Below are 22049 nucleotides of genomic sequence, written 5' to 3'. Positions count from 1 at the left end.
AATAGCCATTCCAAATGTTTCATCCCTTCCATTTCTTTTACAGTTATGTTAGAGTAGACTGTCATTATCCTTCCTCCGGACTGTTAATAGTAGCCATAAATGCCACCCTACCCCCACCCCCACACATTTATATGCATCCTACATTCTATTTTCAGATTAAGTATTCCAAAGTACAGTTTTGGCATTTTTCTGTTCAAACAACATCAGAGTCTTCTTACTTCATACAGAAACATACCCAAACACCTTACCCTACTCTTTGAGGTATTTCCCTACTCATTTTAAAGGCTGCTTTTCAGCCCTGCCTTATCATAATCTATTTCAGACAGTGCAACAAGGCCTGTACCAAACCCTAATCATTGGCTGGATGATCCACACTATTCCTTCTGCAGTGCTTTCCTTGGTGTCTATGCAAAGACATCCTACTCACCCTTCGGAGACTGGTTCAAATGCCACTTCTCTACAGAGCCCTCCTTACTTTTGCAGATGAAATCTTGCCCTCTTCCCCTGAAGTTTCACAAGGTATATTTTTGTGGTCCCTATTTGTATTTTTGTGGTCCCTATTTTTTGTGGTCTACCTTGCATTTATGGCTATTTAAGTAATAATGTAACACCCCCCCATGAGGTTGTGAGACACTGTTCTCTATGGGTATGTATTCCTATCACAAATGCTGTGTGTAGTTGGTGTTCAGTAAACCTTGTTTGTGTGAAGAGAGACTGGAGCTCTCTTCCGTGTTGTTTAGTGACCAGTGCCCCACCTTTTGTTGGGGCCTTGCAGTCCTGTTTTTTCAGGTGTCCTGATTCAGTGTGAAGTGACTTCTCTAAACAGCAGTGACCAGTTCCATTTTTTCTGTGTTATACCATGTTCCTCTATATTTGGAGACAGGCATGTTGTCATTGCATGTAAAGCAGTTTCCAGGGTGCTTAGGACACGAGCGTATGCAACCAACGGCTTCTCTGTGTCTCTGGAGACTCACTGTGACAACAATGTTGCCTCTGAACTGAGTGAATAAAGATTTCAAGAGTCAGATGTCCAGACTCCTATTTGGAAACCTTAGCTTTCTACTCATTGTATTTTACTTTATCTACTTATGTGGTAAGTGTGTTCTATCTCATTCGGACCATTTGATACCACTTAAAAAATAAATAGTTATGTATCTATCTGCCTCTTGAGCTCAAGCAACTGAGAAGGACCCTTGAAAGCTCAAACTCCTGCAGCTTATTCACAGCAATCGATGTTAATGATGGGAGCGGAAGTTAAGTTGAAATACCGAAAAAGAAATCTCTTTTCTTCAATTTTTCTCCCCACTAGAGCAAAAACTGGGATAAGGAAAGGGAGAGTCAGGGCCTAGAATTCCAGACTTCACACTCAGGCTCATGGCAGAGTAAGAGGCCTTCGACTGGCTCTTGCTCCAGGCTCAAAATGTCACTATTCTGATTCCAAATGAAGGGATCATCGAAGTTAAGAGGGATAAATGAACACTGGCACCAAAGAAGCCATTGTCTGGAAGCAGGCGGCCATATGTCTTCTCTGCTACCTCTTTCTGGAACAGTGATCTTAGAAGCAGAACCATCTCAGTGAAATGCCTGCTTTTATGGTAATGAAGAATGTTTCCTGTTTTATAATAATTTTTCAACTAAAAGCCTACTTTAGCAATTATGACTATGCTGGATAAAATTTATTCAGGAAAAAATAGATATTTAGATATTATACTTCATTTCTAGGCATTTTAAACCAAAAGTCAGTTCAGGGGATATGTTTTAGTTATTAACTGGTAGGAATGAGTAAAACCAGCTTGGTCCAGTATAATAAAGTGTGCACTGTGAAATATTCTTGGCGTAATCTGCCTGGAAATTTGAACTGGAATTTGTAGTGTCCCTTCTGTTTAATGTCTGAACTTGGTCTAAATTGTGATGAGTCATGTCGATCATGCAGAGATTTGGACACAGATATGCAAAGTTCACCATCAATTTGACCTTATCTCCAAAGCAAGCCCAAATTCCAAATGTCACAGAAGTAAACTTTTCTTAAAACTTAGTAACATGTTTTATTTAACCCAGCAAATATATCATTTCAATATGTCACCAGTATAGAATAATTACTAATGAGTTCACACTTGTATTGTAGACAGCTTTTTCAAATCCAAGTGTGTATTCTACACTTGAAGCACTTCTCCATTCAGATCAGCCACATGTCACAGCTCAATAGCCACATGTGCCTGGTGACTGTCATACAGGACAGTTCATTCTTAGGGAGTGATGATCTCTTCCTAACGCCATGCCTGCAATTTCATTAACTGCACTGGGGGATATCGATTAAGATAGTTTAGGTGTGATAGACTCTCTATTCCAGGGTTGGCAAATTATGACCTGTATGCTAAATCTAGCCCCCGACTGTTTTGTAAAGCTTTATTAGAACTGTCATGGTCATTCATTTGCGTGTTGTCTATGACTGCGTTTAAGCCACAGAATACAATTTTCCAAGCCTCTTAGATTACCAGCGTTGCAGATACAGAGAAGTAACCTGTTTCTTGTTTTTTCTTTTCAATTATTACTATTATGTTATTTTAAAAATATGGAGTACAATTCAGGATTAGGTACATAAATAATCAAAGTACAGGTGAAGTTTGGGCTTTCCATTGGTCCTCACTTCGCCTGGTTTAGGTTCAGGTATCCCCGGGCAGTGTCCTGCTACTGCCAATCCCTTTCTTACAGTATTAGGATAAATGTTCAGGGTCCACTTATGAGTGAGAACATATGGTACTCAGTTCTTTGTTTCTGTGATAGGTCACTGAGTATGATAGACTATCCAAGTTCCTGTGAAGTCCATACTTTTATCCTTCTTTATGGCTGAATAATATTCCATTGTGTATATGTACCATATTTTTTTAAATCCAGTCCACTTTCGATGGGCAGCACCGTGGGTTCCATGTTTCTGCTATTGTGAATAGTACTTTAATAAATATGCATATGCAGGTATCTTTTTCGTAGAATGATTTGAGTTCCTCTAAGTATATTCCCACAAGGGGAATTGCTGGGTTGTATGAAGGGTTAATTTTTAGATCTTTTAGAAATCACCACACTGTTTTCCACAGAGGTAATACTAATTTACACTCCCACCAGCAGTGTAGAAGCATTCCGTTTTCTCTGCATCCTCTCTAGCATCTATTGTTTTTTGAGTTATTGATGGTGACCATCCTGACTGGAGTTAGGTGGTATCCCCTTGAAATGTCATCACTAGAAGTGAGCTCAAAAAGAGTAAAAGATTTGGAAAGAAAAGAATCGTCACCTAGTGCTTAATATTAAATAAAGTGAAGAGGATGAGGAGGTTCATTAGCACAGATAAGACACGTGATGTGGACTGTGGAGACAGACTTAAGTCTTCATGCTCTCTTCAAAGCCCAGCTATTGTTACTGTTCTGCTGTTAAACCCCACCCATCCGTAGCAATCTGCCTCCTTTTATTCCAAAAAAGACTTCCAAAAAAGGTAGTCTTGTCTACGGAATTCACTTACCTAGTCACCTAACTTTTTAGGCTACTCGTGAATGATTGTAGTAATTTGCTGCCCACCACTAGCCTGTATAGAAGATGTGTATTATGACTTAAGTGTACTAAATTCGACCATATGGATTATTCTGGTGCATTTCTCACAAAAAGTGCTCAGTAGGTATTTGTATGATGTTTAGACTGATTTGGAATTTGAATAGTACATATTGCTAATATTTTGTTAAATTCTGGATGACTGTAGCATCTTGATTTACCTTTTGGTGTCTTTTTCTTGCTTCCGCATAATCCCAATTCAAATATTTATTCTGGAATAAAACATTTCTCAAGAGACACTTCTGATGAGAAGTAGAAAACCTATGATTCTTGATAATTGCCCACAGCTGGGACAACTGTGGATGAGTTAGGACACTCTGACATGGATTATTTTGTGATATTTTCCTCTGTAGACAACAGTATTCAGGGAAGATTCTTTCTTGAGGGGAATATCTTGTTTCATACATTGTTCTCTGAGAAGTCAGGCAACTTTCATTGGCAATGGTTTATTTTATTAACAGCCATGAACTGTGTTCATTTTCATACAAGCTGTTTTCTTTCCTTTTTGTTCAATCGTCAAGTTTGTTTGTTTTGTTTTTTAATGTCTTCTCGTGGCTTCTATTGGTAAATGAATTACACTTAACACAGACTTCTATAACATGTGTGTGTTCTCCAGTGGGGCCTATTGAGGACCTTCTGAACATGGTCTATGCTCCCTCAAGTGCATTCCTCCTGCTGAAATAAATCAGGGCCCTGGTGACATACGGTTCAGGCAATTGGACCCCTCAACCAAACCCAAGCCTGATAAGAGAGTGATGATATTCCTTAAGAAACAGTAACATTTGATTTTGAAGTCTTTACAGCATTTCACGTTTGGGTAAGCAAGCATCATTTGGCAAGGATAGTCTGTAATGATAAAGATGCTGAGTATTTAGGGGGTGTACAGGAAGGAGGAGATGTGGCCTCAGGTTGAAGTAAAGCTGCCCAGGGAAAGGACAGCGAATTACAGGCTCAGCCACAAGTGCTGAGCGAGCAGTCGGCTATGACCATTTTAGCTTTAGTTTCTCCACTTTTCCAGCAAGTGAACTGATATCTGACATTGTATCTCCACCTGTGAAACGGAGCATAATGTAAATCGTGATGTTTATCCAGGAAATTTTAAGGATGAAACAAGGTGAAGTTTGTGAAATGTAAAAGAGGTTATTATATGTGTTGATGATGGCTAGTTTGTTGTTGTTGTTTTATCATTTTTAACCTAGAATGAAGGATAGAGCCTGATGGCCTACTGTTTGGCTAATAGTAAGTGACAAGCAAATGCAAGTGAATAATTTATTGAATGAATAAAAATGAAGACATATACTGATTATGATTGAGGGGCACTAATGACCACTTCTAAAAGTCAAAGGTGCTTTTGTTTCTTCATTAAAGCAGAAATACTATTCTTTAGAGCATTCGTCTAGTCCCTTCAAGGACTTTGTTCACACATCAAATCATTACTGAATATTGGTTAATAATTTTGATTTTAGTAAAATTTTAGATGAAACAAAAGAACCTATTTAAATTTTTTAAGAATTACAAGTATTTGATCAGGTTTCCACTTTTTGTTCAGTCCCAGCCATTTGAGCACACAAAGCCGTCTGTCTTTCTAGGGATGGAAAGAACTCATTGTTCATTGTAAGCAGACATCAGCCACAGGAATGTGCATATATCAGCATAGTTAGTGGCAGGCATAGTCATTGCAATTTGACATCTCAGTCAGGTTTTTCTTGAAATCTGGCAAAAATAGAAGTATAGCAACCCCTCCTCCTCACCATTTCAAAGGAAAAGTGGCCCCACATTTTCAAAGCTTACCTTGTAAAAGATGAACAAACTCACATGAAGGAGAGCAAACCCAGATTATTTTTGTACATTTTAAAATCAATTGGTTCAAAAATTTTTGAATACTTAGACAACATTTACTGGCTAATAAGTTAGCTAATTATTCACCTGTTTATCTACTAAAATTTTAGTCTCAAGACTGAGCACCTATTTGCAGAATCAGTTTCTGTTTCAATATTCTTCCATGTTTTATATTTGAGAAGTAATGGTATATAAGCTTATTTTTCTTCCTATGTGTGCATTTTCTGTAGTGTCTGTGAAGTATACTTATTTTAATGCACTCTACAGATGTTTGATAATGGTAATATTAGCCCATCCTAGATATCAATTTTGGAGTGGAGAGACGGTGTTTGTGAGCCAGACACCTTTACAGCAGGTTGAATGATGCTTTCGCTATAGTCATATCCACAGAATCTAAATTAACACCTGACCCATAATATATATTTCATTTTTTTGTTTGATCAAACTCACATAAGTTTAATATTTGGACACAGTAGATCGCTATGATGTTTGTATATTTATATTTTCAATTACAGAAAATTTTTAGAATAGCTATATTTACGAACCCTTTAATTTTTGTTTTACTGTCCTCTATAACCAAGTCCTGAGAGCAGTGGCTGGCACATGCTAAGGCTCAACAATGTGACTTGAATGCTTTTTAATAAAGTGATAAAATATGGATGCGTCCACCTCCATGTGAAATGGGGTGTATAGGTGATCAAAAGGAATTGTCAACATCCCCACTTCAAATAAAGTTTCCTTATAGAGAGAGAAAATAGGACACAGAGGAAAGGAAAACGACAGAGACAGAGGCAGGGAAACACTAAGAAACAAAGAAAAGGGAGAAGGCAAGTAAGGATGAAACAAACACAGAGCTGCATGAGGACAGAAAAGAAAAGTGGAAAAGTGGCACAAAGACGAAGGACTGAAAAACTTTTACAAAACACTGGTTGAATCAACATAAATGTAAGTTTCCATGTTGCTCCATTGTGGATCAGAAAAGAGAATGAGGGACACAGTCAAGCCTTGCTGCTGTGACACGTTGCTTCTCCAGGTAAGAGGAGATTGTACATTAGGGCAAGACCTGGTTTTCAGGTGGAGTAGCAGATGACACATTGCCTTTTGGTCCTTCCTCTGATGACCACTAAGCTCTGCAGTATAGTCCAGGCTGCTTTGTGAGAGTGTGAGTCAAAGCAAACGTGTGGATACCAACTCTATGAATCTTTTAAGAATAATAGCACATATTTGAGAACACTCAACACCCCTTCCCTCCCACAGCACCAGAGTTTAGACACTTCAGAATGCACCATGGATAAAGTCCTTGTAAAGCATCACCTTATTGAAAAAATACCACATAATCATTTGGAAAAATGTGCTTCATTTATGGTGTACTACTCAAAATGAGAGAACGTGACTACGTAAATTACTCAAGAAATGTATATCCCTCACTATAAAATGTAAAGAGGAATGATCTTTTAATGTTCATATCTTGTTGGGCTTTGGCAGGATGTTTGTGAGCAATTTTTATTACCTAAAACTGATTATACAAGTCTGAAGGTTGAACTACTAAAAGCACTCTGCCACTTTGCTTCAGTCATTTTTTAAAAGAGATTAGAATTATTTATATTACATGGCCTTACCATATTTTCTATAGGAAGTAAAAGGAACTCCAGAGACAATCAGAAGTTAAATTTCTGTGCTCAAAGACATTCAAACAACTATGTGTGTTTTCATAAACATATTTATTTAAATATCCTTAGATTGATCACATCAGTTTTACTTCCAGTAACTTGTAAGTCCTTATTATGCACAGAGAAGAAACATTTCCATAAAATAATTTTGAACTTATGAGTTTATTTAATCTTGCTTTATGTTTTTTTCCTAATATAAAATCTTACTGTCACATTCTAGTGTTTCATAACAGCCCAACTGACTTGAGGCCGGGTTAAACAGCTTGGGAATAACTCCAAAGTCATTGACATACCAAACGGTATTGATTTTTTCCTTTGCTTTAAAGTTAATTAAAAGGACACTATAATACATCAACAAGCTGATGGAAAGTGATCTAGTGCCAAAGTATGATTTGGGAATGTGACAAGCAAAAGATTGTAATGTTATGGGAAAACTTTGTGATAGGATTTAATGCTTGAAAAAATTATTTTGAACCGGGCTCAGTGGCTCAGCCTTTAATCCCGCACTTTGGGAGGCTGAGGTGAGTGGATTGCCTGAGTCTGAGAGTTCGAGACCCGCCTGGGCAACTTGGCGAGACCAAGTTGCGCGCACCTGTAGTTCCAGCTACTTGGAAGGCTGAGGCGGAAGGATCGCTGGAACCCAGCAGGTTGAGGCTGCGGTGGCCGGGAGCGGCCACTGCACTCCAGTCTGGGCGACAGAGTGAGACTCCAACTCAAAAAAAAAAAAATTATTTTGAATGACATGATATTCAGTCTTTGTGTGTTAGCACCTATCACTATCACTGTTCAAGGGATAGATCAGTCACCACAAAGCAGAGCCAAAGAAAAACAGATGATTAACAGTTCAGGTATTTGAAGTTTCCAATTTCATTGATAATTATGATTTTGTTAGAAAGAAAGAAAATCAGTAGTGTGCTGTGACATAATAAGCACTGAGAAAGGCAGTGGGCGTGGCAGCTTTTCTGTGGCTTTGCATCTGGATTGAAAGGGCAGACCTCCCTTTCCAAATGCAGATCTCAGCACACCGCCCCCTCCTGCCCACGCAGGGAGCACAAGAGGTCTAGAACTGATTGGTGCACCCTCAGCCTTCCAACTCACAAACACAGCTTCCTTCCCAACCAGCTCAAACTGGAGTCCTTGCTGGTCAGCCCACGGGCTTCCCCTGAGCTCTCTTCTTATCTCTGACACTGGCTTCCTGCAGGCAGATCGCTTGGACAGAGGCGCTTTGTAGAGTCTATGACTGTTACCAGGAGAGCCATGGTCTCCACACATGGATGGGTACACTGCCTCATTAAGACTCTCGGTCCCAAGTCCTCAGAGAAGGACCCAATGCTTTTGCTTTTGTGCACTAAGCATTTTAATCCACACAGAGTTGCCGTGGACAGAGAGGACTGTTCCTAGGCAGCACATGGGATGTATGCAACACTCGTTAACTTTGGTGGCAGATGCTGCCACCCGCAAGATAGTGCTGTGGCTTGTGAATCTTCATGTTAAGACTTCAGATTGCTGCTGTTGATGGGGGGTGGGTCGTACATGCTCACGTTTGCCTAAACACAGATGACCTTATTTTACCCCTCCCAGAATTAAGGTATTTGATGTCCATAGTAACATCTAACATTTACTTTTAAAACACAAAACATTATTTATCACATTTACCATTTATGTTTTTTTCAAAAAAGCCTTTACTTTTAAATGAACGTTTATAACGTGTTTTATTATTATGGTCTAGTTCTGCATGGCAACTAGTAAATTATTGTTGTGGAGGCATCCTTTAAATTGAAACACACTTCCTCCTTGACAATTTCTCTAACAGATTTTCATTGCTTAATTTTTTTATACATCTATCTTATCTCTGCAGAAAGAGATACTCTCTTGAAACATAATACCCACATACTCCCAGCATCTCTCACTGTATTTGGTCATCTGTAGGCATATGACAGATAGTTACTGGGAAATGTGTTTGTGCCAATTGATTTGCAAATCAAGTGCTCCTATACTTATTTTACCCCCAAATTAAAAGCTGAACTTAATGAGCAATCACACTGATCCTCACAGCTCATGGGTTTAATTGTTAGGATACTTGAGTGGCTAAACATGTTAAGGGTATTTTACAAATTTTGCTTCCCTTAGTTTCACTCTAGAATTAACCCAAACCACCAAGCCAGCTTTCTTCTTGAGTTCTTTCTTCATAACTTTTTGATGGTGTGGACACAGAAACTGAAGTGAATGTGAAAACGAATGAAGTGCTCAGAAATGCATAATGTCTGTGTTTGGTGGGGAGGGGGAGACAGTGAAGAAGTTTTGCTTCAACAAAGTTTAGGGCCCCCTTTTTTTTCCTTTCCTTGGATGGCTTCTGAGGACATTTATTTTCCTGGCCTTCTTCCCTCCCTGGGAGAGTGTTCATATGGCAACAGGGAGGAGGAGGGCAATGTCTCATGCTGTGGGAAAGGATACATGTGTTTTTCCTTGAGCAATCCCTGGAACCTTCTGGAGTTATCCTGAGTAGTGCACACAGCTGCTGGCACCACCGAGGGGAGAGGAGAGCGGTGAAGTGTTTGAACGTCAGGAAGTTAAAAACCCGTCTCTGAGAGGAAACCAATGTGAACGTTGTACCCATCTGCAGAAAAGCACACATTTGGTGGGAAGTGAGTTTGCTGATCACGGACAGGAGGATTCTGCCTGGTTTCCAAGCACTATGCACAGTGGTCCCCTCCTTGGGCCTTGGAGTTTGCACCTGTTGTCCAGGGACCCCATCCACTTCCCAGCAAGGTACCCAGTTTTGTCACCCTACTCTAAGGGAGGTTCAAATGCAATTTCATGATGCTCCTGACTTGAGCTGAGCAAGAAGAAATGACTCAGGTGAGAAGTCATTCCCAGGGCCTCAGTCATCACAACTCCACAGAGGTGCCCTGGGAAGCAGACTCGCAGAGCGGAGCCCAGAACTAACATGCTATGGATCAGGTGGGTGCACATTTTGTATGGCTAATGCTGAGGCTCCCCTGATGCTTGCATCGTTACTGGCCCTCCCTTACAGCATAGATACTGCAGGTGCTTCCAACTGGCACTAACGGATCCCCAAGATTTCTGCTGAGAACCCTGAGAGGGCATTGGCTCAGCTGCTGCTGGGCTGTCCTGGGACTACAGAAAGAGCACGTTTGTTTTTCTGTGTGTCAGGGCCAATTGCCCTGAGGAGCTTCTGGGTGTGTTTGCAAACTCTGCATACACTGGGTTAGGCATGAGGACACTCTATCCTTTAAATATCTACTCAGAAGGGACCGTGCTTGCTCCTGATGCAGTGGAGAGCTGGTGTCTCCAGATGCAGGAGGCCATGGGCTTTCCCTCCAGGAGGAGGGGCACAGAGGTGTGCCCCAGGCAAGCAGGAGGCGGCTCCAATTCCTGCGGTCTGTCTGTGCGCTTCTGTCTCCAAGGGCTGATTCCCAGTTTAACATTGACAAGATCCTACAAACTTCTTTCTTGCTCTCACTTCCCTCTCCCTTTTCTCCTGGAGTTAATGATATTATTGAGACAGTATTGCTAGAAAAAAGAAAATGTCTGTTTCACCTGCTGAAATGCCAAGATTTAAAAAGAAAAATCATTAGCCATCCATACACAAAAAAAGCATCCGGCTATTAATCACAAACTTTGTTTATATTTTTAAAATGTACTAAATAAAAAACTCTAAAAATTGAAATAGTTGTCACACTGCATCATATTCTTTCTCTTAAAATTAGAAAGAAAAATCCATCTAAACGGGATTAGGGAGAGTACACTAAACAGGGCCAAACACTCTTTAATCGAGTATTGGCCTCTTTTGAATAAATTTCTTCTTCTTTTTCATTTAAAAGGTGCTCTTTTCTCTTGCTTCTTAAATAGTTTTTGTTTCAGGAACAGTGACAGGACATTTACCTGCACTTCAGGTAACTTTTATAGCAAAGCTTCTTAATCACCCAGGGTTTCTTTCTGAATGATTCTGGCTTGGTTATAGGCCTCCTTGAAAAGCAGAATAACATTTTCTATATTTTTCTATATTTATCCTGCTGAGTTTCTAAAATGTAACTCTGCTCTTGAATTGCTTGATTGTATGCATTTGGGTTGCCAGTCATTTGAATCTCTCTCTCTCTCTTCCTCTCGTGCGCGCACCTCTCTTTCTGTCTCTCTGCCATGCTTCTCTCTCTCTCTCTCTCCCCCCATTTCTCTTTCTACCACTCTGTCTTTATGCCTTTCTCTCTCTACCTCTCTCTCTGTCTCTCTCTCTCCTCTCTTTCTCTCCCTTTCTCTCTCTGCTTCTCTTTCGTTCTCTCTCTCTGCCTTTCTCCCTCTCTCTCCCTTTCTCTTTTTCCCTGCCTCTCTCTCTACCTCTCTCGCTACACTTTCTCTCTCCCTCTCCCTCTTGTTCTCTCTACCTCTCTCTCGCTCTCTCTCCCTCTCCCTTTCTCTCTCTCTCCGCGCGCGTGTGTATGCGTGTGTCTGCGCGCACGTGCTCACGCACACTCTCGGTTCTCTCTCTCCCCCCCTCAACATTCCTAATGGCTGATCCCCCATAATACAAAGCACTGATGCACTGATGCTTAGAGTAAACCTCTTGTAATGGCACAAGAAGCTATCTGGCATTTGTGGTTTTGCAGCACATAATTTGCCAAATGGATGATATACAGCAGAGAATATGTTTTAGGATATCTCGTGTTGAAGTTGTATTGCTCTGGTTCTTGACTTCCAATGCACTATGTCTCCAATTCCTTTCTTTTCTCTTCTCTTCTCAGTGGAATCACACTCAGGCTTCAGAGCTCTGCTCCTGACTCCCCTTCATCTCTGCTTTCTCTTTCCAGAGCTCATATCTACTCCAAAGATCTCAGCACTTGCAATATGTCATAGACTTTGTGATAGAGAAAGATCTCTCATATATTTCACATCTGTCCTAATTCCATATATTTCACATCTGTCCTAATTCAACATCTCTTCTAATTCAGGGATTCTCCCTAACATTTCCTTGGCATTATTTATCTGTTGGTCCAATCTCTGCTTCAATACCTACAATGATGGGGAGATCACCACCTAAGAAGAAGTACCACATCATTTTTAACTAAACTTAATTGGTCCCATTCAGGTACACTGATTGCTGTCTACCTGGAATGTCAGCATCTTGAGGACAGAGAATAGTCTAGACTAGACTAGATTAGACTCTAGTTCCCAGCTGAGGACTGTACACATATTACTCTTTTCAACAAATACTTCATAATTGCTTTCTTCTACAAGTAAATGATGAAATAAGTGTCAGTTCATACTTGGGTAAAAATGTATTTATATTTATCCACATTTACATGTGGCTTAACCCTCAGCAACCTCAACCAAAAGACAGATATAAATAAAGTGAGGCATATTTAAGTCATTTTGGTCTAATTTGTAAAATAAGATAGTTTCTACTTCAAAGGCTGTCTCTCTTTTCTTTTTCCATTTAGATATTTAATGGAAATACAATCTTCATCATTTGTTCAATGGTTTAAGCTGAACTTTGCTAGAGTTGCTTGACCTCAAATGAACTGTATAATGCATGGGCATCAAATTAGACTTCTGGATGATGGTTTGCTGAGCTCAAGTCAGAATTTGTATGATCATGGTTCTTGCCAACTCTCTTCCCCCATTCTTTCTAAATTGAAACCATTCTAAAATATGTAACAAGGACAACTGGGTTTGTATTGTGTTTGATGCTTGACTTACATTTAGAAGATGTCAAAGGGTTCATATTACTACAGGATTCCCATTGATAACAAATAACTTCCTAAACATAGTCAAGTAACCAAAGAATAACCTGTCAGTTTGTCACCATCACCTGTGACCCACCATGCTTGTTTCTCTGGGCACATTCTCACTCCCTGCATCCCCTCATGGCCTGACCTATCATGCTAAGTTAATATTTTACACTGACAAAGGAAGATATCTAATGAAACTCAGTCTGATTTTTGGCCCTCTTTCTTTTTTTAACCTATGTATTTATCTTAGTACTTTGGTCAGCTGGATATCTAATTATAAGTGGTGGGACCATGACCACTCCCTGGCTTGACACTGATTGCTTTCTCATTTGCTTAGCTGCTGTCCCAGAGAAGTGGGCTCTCGCGTTCATCAAGAAAAGAGCAGGTTGAGATGCTCAGAGCTAAATGTAAAGAAGCCTGAGTTCCATCCATGGATATCGTCCCACCTCTCTCCTTTTAGTTTGTGCATTTTTAAAAACTGTCTGACTCCAGGGGACCCGTGGAGAGGTAATGAGGTCGGTCCTGCACCTGTGGGCAGATGTCTACCTCCTGTCTTCAGGCTGAGGGGCGGATATGTCCACCTGCCTTCCGGAGGGCCAGGACAGCCACAAGGCTGAGGCTTTGACCTTGCCCCCCGAGGGACATGCTTTTTTATGAAATGTTATTATTCACGGTGGATGTGATTTGTTCCCCGTTGGGCTCCCTCGTACCCCACCCCCACCTATGAGGCTTTGTCTTTCCAAGCTCCATCTCACTGAGGCCAACAGAAAGCCTGGCTGCTGGACCTCGCGTTCCACCCTTAACTTAGCAGTGTTCACATTCAGCTCCCTTTACCCTCAGCATCTCTGCTTCCCAGACTGACTGTGATAGGTCCTAACAAGCAAAGCAGTTGGTACGGGGTGGGGGGGGCATGAAATCTTACTTCTGCAAGGCCTGATCGCTGAGGATAGTGCTCCCAAGTCTTCGACTTTCCTTTTTCCTTGGAGCACTTGACAGGTGCCATCCTTGTCCCGATTCTCTCTCCCAGCCCTTTGGATTACAGATAAAATGACACGGCTGCCCTCGGAAATGCCGTGCAAGGCCTGTGGGGTCTAATCTCATGATGATTTAGAGGCCTTCTCTCAGAGCTGTTAAGCTGAGATCCTCGTGCTCCCGATGCCTCTCCAGTGGCTGTTCTGGCCATGAATCTAGCACCTCGACTTTCTTGATCCTGCCTCTGTGACTTGAGCTTATCTCTATGAACAAATCTGCAAATGAGACAGAAATATGCACAACAGAGGAAAACGCTCTTCATAGAAGATGTCTCGGGGAATAGAATGTGCCCTTGTTCCTTGTCTCTCACCTGATTTTCATATATTGTTCCTCACCTTCTATCCTGCTCTCCTCCTGAATTTTTTCCTGATTGCTTTGTGTATGGACTTGGAGTTAAAATAAGTTAGGGAGTATAGTTTGTCAGATACCATTTATCCAATATGTCTGACTTAATGAAAGCAGGCTTTTTTGTGATATTGGAATGTAGAACCACTTTGTATTTTTTAAATTTATAAACAGGAACTTTGCTGTTCATGTAACTTGAGCACAGTGCTCAGTGTGTCTTCCCGAGGCTGGGATTGCAAAGGGCCCGATGGCCTGTGCCCAGCTTTGCACATGCCCCTGTCTGGGGAGGGCCCAGTGCTGAACCCCAACAGGACTGGGCGCTCTGCCTTCGCCCTGTAGACATGCCATCTCTTGGACTTGCGGTGTCCTCCCAAGATGAGGCAGTATGTGGTCTTTGCATATACAAGAACATTTTTTTAAAATAGCGAGGAAAATTTGACTGGGGAATTTTCCCAAAAGTTCCTTGTATAGCCAAACACAAGCCTCTTGTGATTCTTGTGAGGATTGTTCTCTAATTTCAGATTTGTTTTCACATCAGATGTGTGGGAATAGAATCGCTTTGCTGTCTCAAACCCTGGAGGACCCTAGTTCAGCCTTATGAGAGACTGAGTTGCTCAGTCTTTAGCCTTTCCTGAGGCACTGTCCCCAGAGCCGCAAGCCCTCCTGTGTCCCATTCCCTGCCTCAGTCACTCTGCGGGAATTCCCTGCATCTGAAGAAGGCAGGCCTCCACCTGCCCTGGACACGGGGTCCTGTGTCCAGTTTTAACTCAAGGGCCTCTCTTCCCACTCACGCCAACAGGGGGAAGCAGAGGACAGCAGCCAAGGCCCAGGCCAGCCCCCAGAGCAGGGATCCTGGGCTCACACCTGGGCTCCTGACTCCCTCCACACAAAGGGGCCCTCAGTGGAGCCCACCCCACCTGCCCTGTGCATTTAGGTGTCTCTGGGCACTCCCTCTGCATTCTTAGAATCTCACTATTATATGTTTTGGAAGCTGCTCCAGAGAAGGATCAACAGCTTATAGAAGTGCTAAAATGTAATCAAGTAGACAGTGCAACAGTGATTTCAGGTCCTTTCCAAACAGGAGGGTGTAGGCTTTTCAAATGCAAGAGCTCACACCTGGGGGCCCGCTGAGCACCCTGGTGGGGGATAGGAACACAGTTCAGCAGCTTCCTATGCCACTGAATTCTGCTGTCCACCTGCAGCCCCGGCAAGCCTACAGCAGTGCAGAAACCCTCTTTCAGACACAGACCAGGGCTTTGAGACATAACCAAAAATTTACCGTCTCATCAGAATGACGTGGCTTCCCCTTATTCATATCATTAGCAAACATGTCCCCCTTTTTTTGTCATTGGGGTGCGTTGATGCCTTCTTCAGGACCAAAAACTGGCCATCTTCCTCTGGACCTAGGCCCTCCCTTTCATTCCAGAGAGCTCCCTCGTCCAACTCTGCAGGGAGGCAGTACCTGCCAGGTAAATCTAAAATCGCATGCATGGGGGACTTCAGTTTCAGCTCCAGCATGCGAAATTATGGGCTTATATATCTTATTGTGCTGCATCCAGGACACTTTCATCTTGTATCATAAAGGGATTTAAGCTCAAATCACTGGTTTCATAGTCAGAAAACAGAAAAGCTGTACCACGACTTTGTAGCTAAAACCCCCCTTTTTTTCTGATTTTTGGTCCTTTTCATTTCTTATGCTTCTTCTGTGTTTTATCTCAGGGTTCTAAGTAGCACTTTTCTGAGTTCTTCCTTAAGTAAAATTATAATTTATATGGAGTTGTATTTTTTACCAAGCCTTCTTCTTATATAATCTAAATTGATTTTTATAATAGCCCTAGAAGGTGAGTGGGCAGGTGTTGCCATTGTTTTATCTTTTTCCTGTTTCACTAATGGAGGAAGTGGTTGTGTTTTGAAATCCATAGAGCTAGGAAGTGGCAGAATATTAATTCAAACCTAGGGATTCTTTTGCTACTTTTGAGCATTTCTTTTGAGCCAGTGTTTCTCAGACCCAGCTGCACATTGGGATCACCTGGGGAGCTTTTAAAAAAATACTGATGCCTGGGCTTCACCCCAGACCAATTAAATCAGAGCCCCGAAGGTGGGCGGCAGTGTGGTTTAAAAGCTCCCCAGGTGATTCTAATAAGCATCCGTGTCCAAGAACATCTTTAAACTATGCTGTTTTCCTACCTCCACGTCAGAGAATGGGCATGTGTGTGTGGATCGAGGTGCGTGTACAGCTTGCAGAATGCTGTCATTTAGCTTGTAGTTCTTCCACTTGATACATACGTATGGAGGGTAATTAAGCTTGGGTCATTTCCTTTCCTTGTTGTTATCTTTATGCCTACATCAGTGTTGTGTTTCCTTAAAGTGGAAGTCCTCAAATCATACACACTGAATCAGTATAATGTGTTCTTGCCATTAAATGATGGGTAATAAAACGCACAGCACCCTAGTTTTTGAGATCACGTAGTCCAGTGGCTTTCAGATGTCCATGAATTAAGAACCCCTTTTAGAAATGGAAGCAGATGAAAGCCAAACTCCTTGGTAGAAGTAGAAACCAGGGCTCTGGGGCTTCTGCAGTGTGGCTATTCCCCTGTTCCTTTGCCATGTATATGGATATTTGTTGTCAGTGGATGAATGTGACCTTGGAAACCCTCAAACACAGAGGACAAAGTTGTAAGGCAAGTTGTCTGAGGTTTTGGACTTAAATCTAGAAGTTCTGATTTCCGCTACTGCCTTTTGCCCACATAATTTGTGGTTGCGTGGCTGACGTCATAAGCTCATGTGGTAGTGTTGTGATGGTGAGTTGCCAAGGCGGGTGTCAGAACATAATTACCCAGACTCTCACTGCGGATCCCAACCTCAATTTGGGGAGTCTTCCCCAGGGAGCATATTTCCTCTCTGCAACACACTCCTCTCCTTCCACCACCTCCTGGAACCTGCCTCCTGGGAACTGGCTGGTGCTGGGGTTAATGTGGACCCCTGTTTATGCCGTGACGCAGGTGAGCTAGAGTTTGGGGATCGCTGACTGTGGGCTATTAATTGGATCCACATCTAAATCTCTCTTTTTAAAAAACCTCCTCAGATGATACTAAGAAAGTCACATAACGTCTCAGATATCAAATGCCTTGAAATATCAGTCATGTGCTCACCCCATTTAGAGAGGATTTTTGGTTCTATTTCATTTAGCCTGTTTTTATCCCACTCTTAGCACTAATGAGAGAAAGTTGCAATTGTTGCAGAACATCAAACAATGGCACAAAGGCTCTTTTTATTCCAGTCTTACGGAAAGATGGCTGCCCAGGTTAAGAGAGTGATTAGCTGGTTGTTAGGAGTTTTCATTATTGTTATCATAGGCTATTGCTCTATGCTCACGCAGTTGCAGATATTTTTTATGTACTTTTTCGTATAATGTTTCTAAAAATCAGCTCACCATATGAAACCCAAATAAAAATAAAAACAAAATTGATAATAAGAAATGTGAACTTATTTTTTAAATCACGAGTATGAACAACTATACTGCTATCATAGTTATTAAAGTATGGGGGAAATAGTAAAAGCTTGAAACATGTGAATGAATAAACAAAAGTACTAAGCAAACAAGCTTTTATATAAAAAACAGCCTCAACCTATCTGCCAGTGTGAGATAGGACACCCAAGTCAGTCTGGCAGACCTATGGGGATTTTCTCTGGGTTAAGGGACAATCACCCTGTGTGGTCTCCAGTTTCTCTCTGTTGTCAGTGGGGGCTTCCATCAGCCCTGACAAGTATTGTCATCGGCTCCCTTGGGTGATGAGGAGTCTTGACCTGCGTCTGCCATCGTGAGCTGCAGCCTCTGCAGAAAAGCTAATTAATAGGCAAGACTGTGGCTTATATCAAAGGGTAGAACATTTTTAAAAGGGTAATTATCTTAGAGAAAATAACTTTTATTATTAACTAACTTTGAGTTAAGAAGCTATCGATTTTAAGACTATAAACCTGACAGTCCTGATACTCAATTGAATGGATTATATTATTCTCGAGGAAGAATATGTTCAATCTGAGTACTTGTATGTGGCTATAGTCTGATACAAATCCAAAATGTAGCTCATTGTAAAAGTAACCTGAGAAGTGATACTCTGGGTCAACTCTGTGCAAGAGTAATACAATGCAAGCTGAAGAATTGCATGTGATATTACACTTCCCAGCAAATAGTAAAAGTAATTAATGAAAATGTAATGAAATTAATTTCAATAATATAGTTATCAAACCTGAAATGTTTACTGTTAACAGATAATCCATATACAGTGATTAATAAGATATGCTATATTTTTGCACACTGTAATCAAATCTGGTGTGTATTTCACCTTTATAGTACATCTTAACTTAAAGTAGCCATGATTGCAGTGCTCAATAGCACATGAGGCCAGCGCCCGCCATATTGGTCACGTGGATATAGGTGACCCCAGATAATGAGAAACACTTTTGTCAATTCTTCAAAATATTTTTCTCTGTCTAAGTATATGATAATTCTATTTTTTAAGCTAACTGTAATTTTATTAAGATTTGAGGGTGATATTTAATAGCACATACTGAGAAATTAGATGGTCAGGATTAAGATCCAGCCCTACTACTGACAAACTAGGTGATCTTAGGCCAGTCATTTAGCTTTTCTGGGCTTGGTTTTTGTCATCTGTAAAACTGATGTTATGACGTACCTACTTTGTTGAGAGGATTAAATGACACAGTTCATTTTTCAATATTAGGCATACAGTTAGTCTCTCCGTTTTTAGGTTATCATAAATATATCTTTCATTTCTCTAGAAATGAGCTATTGAATGTCAGAAAATGAGACCAAATAGTATCTCTAATGATGAATCTGATGTTTGTTTTGAGAAGTCATATGAGGGGGCAAGTAGGTATCCTAGTATGATGTGTGTACCCTAATGTCAGCCTTGAGTTTAGATAATTGCTCTCCTTAAATCTTCAGTGTGTTAAATTCCAAAGTTGAAATTGAGTTGTAGAGTTATCCTGGTTTACAAAAGTTTTAGTTTCGCTGATGTTATTATTTCCATGGAAAAGTTAATGCTTCTCTTCTGTTTAAAAAGTGATTAATCCATGTAGAAATAACTACAATATTGTCTGTTTAAAAGACAATATAAGATAAATATTAATTATCTAGGATGCTTACATGAATTTAAAATACTAAGTTCTCTAACTTGCTGAGAACTAAAGTTGGATTCCAGAAATCAGAAGGAATCTTAATGATGATCTTGTTCACTGTCCTCATTTTGCAAACGAGAAAGTCATTCTGTGCTCTTGAAATTCTGTCATTTTCCCAACTTCGAATAAATAAAGAATTTGTGTTTTTAGATAAATTTATTTTAAAAAAGACTGGGGACTAACCTATGCTAGTTAATGTTTCTTTAAATCTCCTAGTTTTGAACATATATACAGGTGGTAAGTTCAGAATTTTGCACCAGGATGCTGGTGACCCTTAATACAAAAGTTTTAAAGATAATAGTCCTGACATTAAATAATTTATTCTAGTGAAATTTATTAATCATTTTAAAATTTTGTACTCTGTTTTGATAAACCTAAACTCTTGTAAAGTTCTTTAGAATTCTCTGACTTTTTCAAATAATTCAAATAAAGCAACTGAAAATGAGTGAAAGCAATGGCAATTTAGTTTGAAATATGAATATGTACATATGTACTCACACACATACACACACACACAGAGAGAGATCAGTATCTGTATTTATCTTGTGTGATAACAGTGGAGTGGGAAATAGAACTCAGCAAAATTTTAACACAAAGTCTGTTCCTTCAATTCATCCGTTCCCTCCCTGCCCTCAAGATTTTACACACTCCTCCCTACTTCCACAAGTCACATTGCAAGTGAGGGGAACATTATGGCCTCCTGTGTCCTGACATCACTCTCCAATTCCAACACATGGGTGCTTTAAGTAGATTTGTTGTGGTACCCTGGGCCCCAGATATTGTCTCCCTCCCTGTTCAAGTGTAGTGAGCCATTTGCAGCCACTTAAGTCCATCAGACCATTTATTTCTGACTTACAATAGGCAAGCATACTTAAGCCCAAGTGGAAACTAGATTTACTGTCATTTTCAGTTATAAAGTCCCAACACCAGACATTCTCATAAACATCTTCTAATGGATTATTTGTTTTATTTCTTCAATTAATTAGCAATTTTCAGAAATTTGATATCTGCATTACATCTTTTAAAAGTGTACATATATTTCATTTGACTTCAAATGGTCTAAAATGGTCTCCACATCTTAGTAATGATACTATTGTCCTGGAAGTGTCATTAGTTCTATCCGGAAAAAAAAGACTCCATGTGTGAGCCAAAGCACATTCACAAATGCTAAATGCATTCATTTAGAAGAATAAAGAACACAGGATTGGGGGTGCTGAGAAATTGTAGGTTCACCTGGAGAAGCAGAAAGAACCCTTGAGTCAGAAAGAACTGGTCTTGAACCCCAGCTAACCACGTGCTAGCTGTGTGTTTCAGGGAGTTACTGAGCATCTTTGAGTCAATATACTGCAGAATAACAATAACATCTTTGAGGATTAAATGAGATAATGGGTCGACAGTGTCTGAAAGAGTGTGGCTTCTCAGTTAGACAGTCAGTAATGGTAGCTTTGTTGCTTTGCTCGTGCTACTGTTAGTCTGAACATTCTTGCTCTCTGGTCATCGTAGCATTACACAAAAAAGAAAATGTGGCTTATAGGCAGGCCTAGGAAGACCCAGAAAGGGGAGGGCATTCCAGGTTGAGGTAAAGAAATATGCAGAGTTGAAAGCATAGAAAAAATTCATGTTTCATTTTTCCTCCCACGGAACTGCTAAAATTGGAATGAATATGGTTAGTAGGTAGGAAAAAGTTGAATTCATGTTCCAAAGGAATTATTGTCCATTTCTTCTGTCTCCCTGGTGTTCCATGTGAACGTAGAAAATAGAAAATATCAGGAACTTCCTTCCTATGTCCATGTGTCTTTTAATTTTTTAAACTTCAATTTTTTTTCACTGTGGAATTATTCCTGACATGGCCTTAGATGAGGAAGCTGACTTTGAGAGCTTTGTTTGAACCCGCATATACTGCTGCATTGGAATCCGCAGAACCTTCTGTTGACAACTGTGATCACTACCTGACAAGCAGGTAGCATCCTGGGTGTTGAGCTTGTCTGTGACTCATCTCTCTTTGTTGGTGGTCTTTGTAGAGAGGGAAGAGACCTAGGGGGCACTCACTCATGTTTCACACAACAGATCTTATTCTTTCATTTTTATTAAAGAATAAACTTTTATTTTAAAAAGCACTACAACTTTGAGACAATACAGTAGACATGTCTAATACCAGAACTGTTTCTTAGGTGAATTACAGCAATATGGATGTGCATGCGTGCGCGCGCGTGCGGGCGTGTGCGTATGTGTGTGTGTGTGTGTGTGTGTGTGTGATATTGCTTAGGGAATAATGACCAGGAAAAACGTCTATACATGTTCAGTACAGATGCAACTATCCACTTGTCAAAAAAATATTTTCAGTCCATGGTTAGTTGAATCCACAGGTGTGGAACCCACACATATGGAGCACCGACTGTATACATATTTGGTACCACAATTTTATAAATTGGAAAGTAAGTGTCTGGTTTACAAATTCACTGGCCTAGTACTGTGGTAATATCCTTGCTTTAATTTTCCAACTTCTAAAAGTCACCACATGGTATCTACAGAGCATAATACTTCACTTCAAGACTCATAAAATCAATCAAACTTGCATGTTGCAGCTAGATTGAAAAAAAGTAGTATCAACTTACTT

The 22049-nt window shown here is 40.4% G+C and overlaps 1 long non-coding RNA gene across 2 annotated transcripts in view; it reads left to right on the top strand.

Moving 5' to 3' along the window:
* The window catches only part of LOC103257669, a 144213-nt gene that overhangs the window by 20208 nt on the left and 101956 nt on the right, over positions 1-22049 (top strand). The gene's annotated exons all lie outside the window — the stretch shown is intronic.

This window comes from Carlito syrichta, unplaced genomic scaffold, assembly GCF_000164805.1.
Source record: "Carlito syrichta isolate Samal-C Ts95f unplaced genomic scaffold, Tarsius_syrichta-2.0.1 Scaffold301831, whole genome shotgun sequence".
Lineage (NCBI taxonomy): Eukaryota > Metazoa > Chordata > Mammalia > Primates > Tarsiidae > Carlito > Carlito syrichta.
The sequence above is the reverse complement of the archived record's forward strand: the minus strand, read 5'-3'. Positions and strand labels throughout refer to the sequence as shown.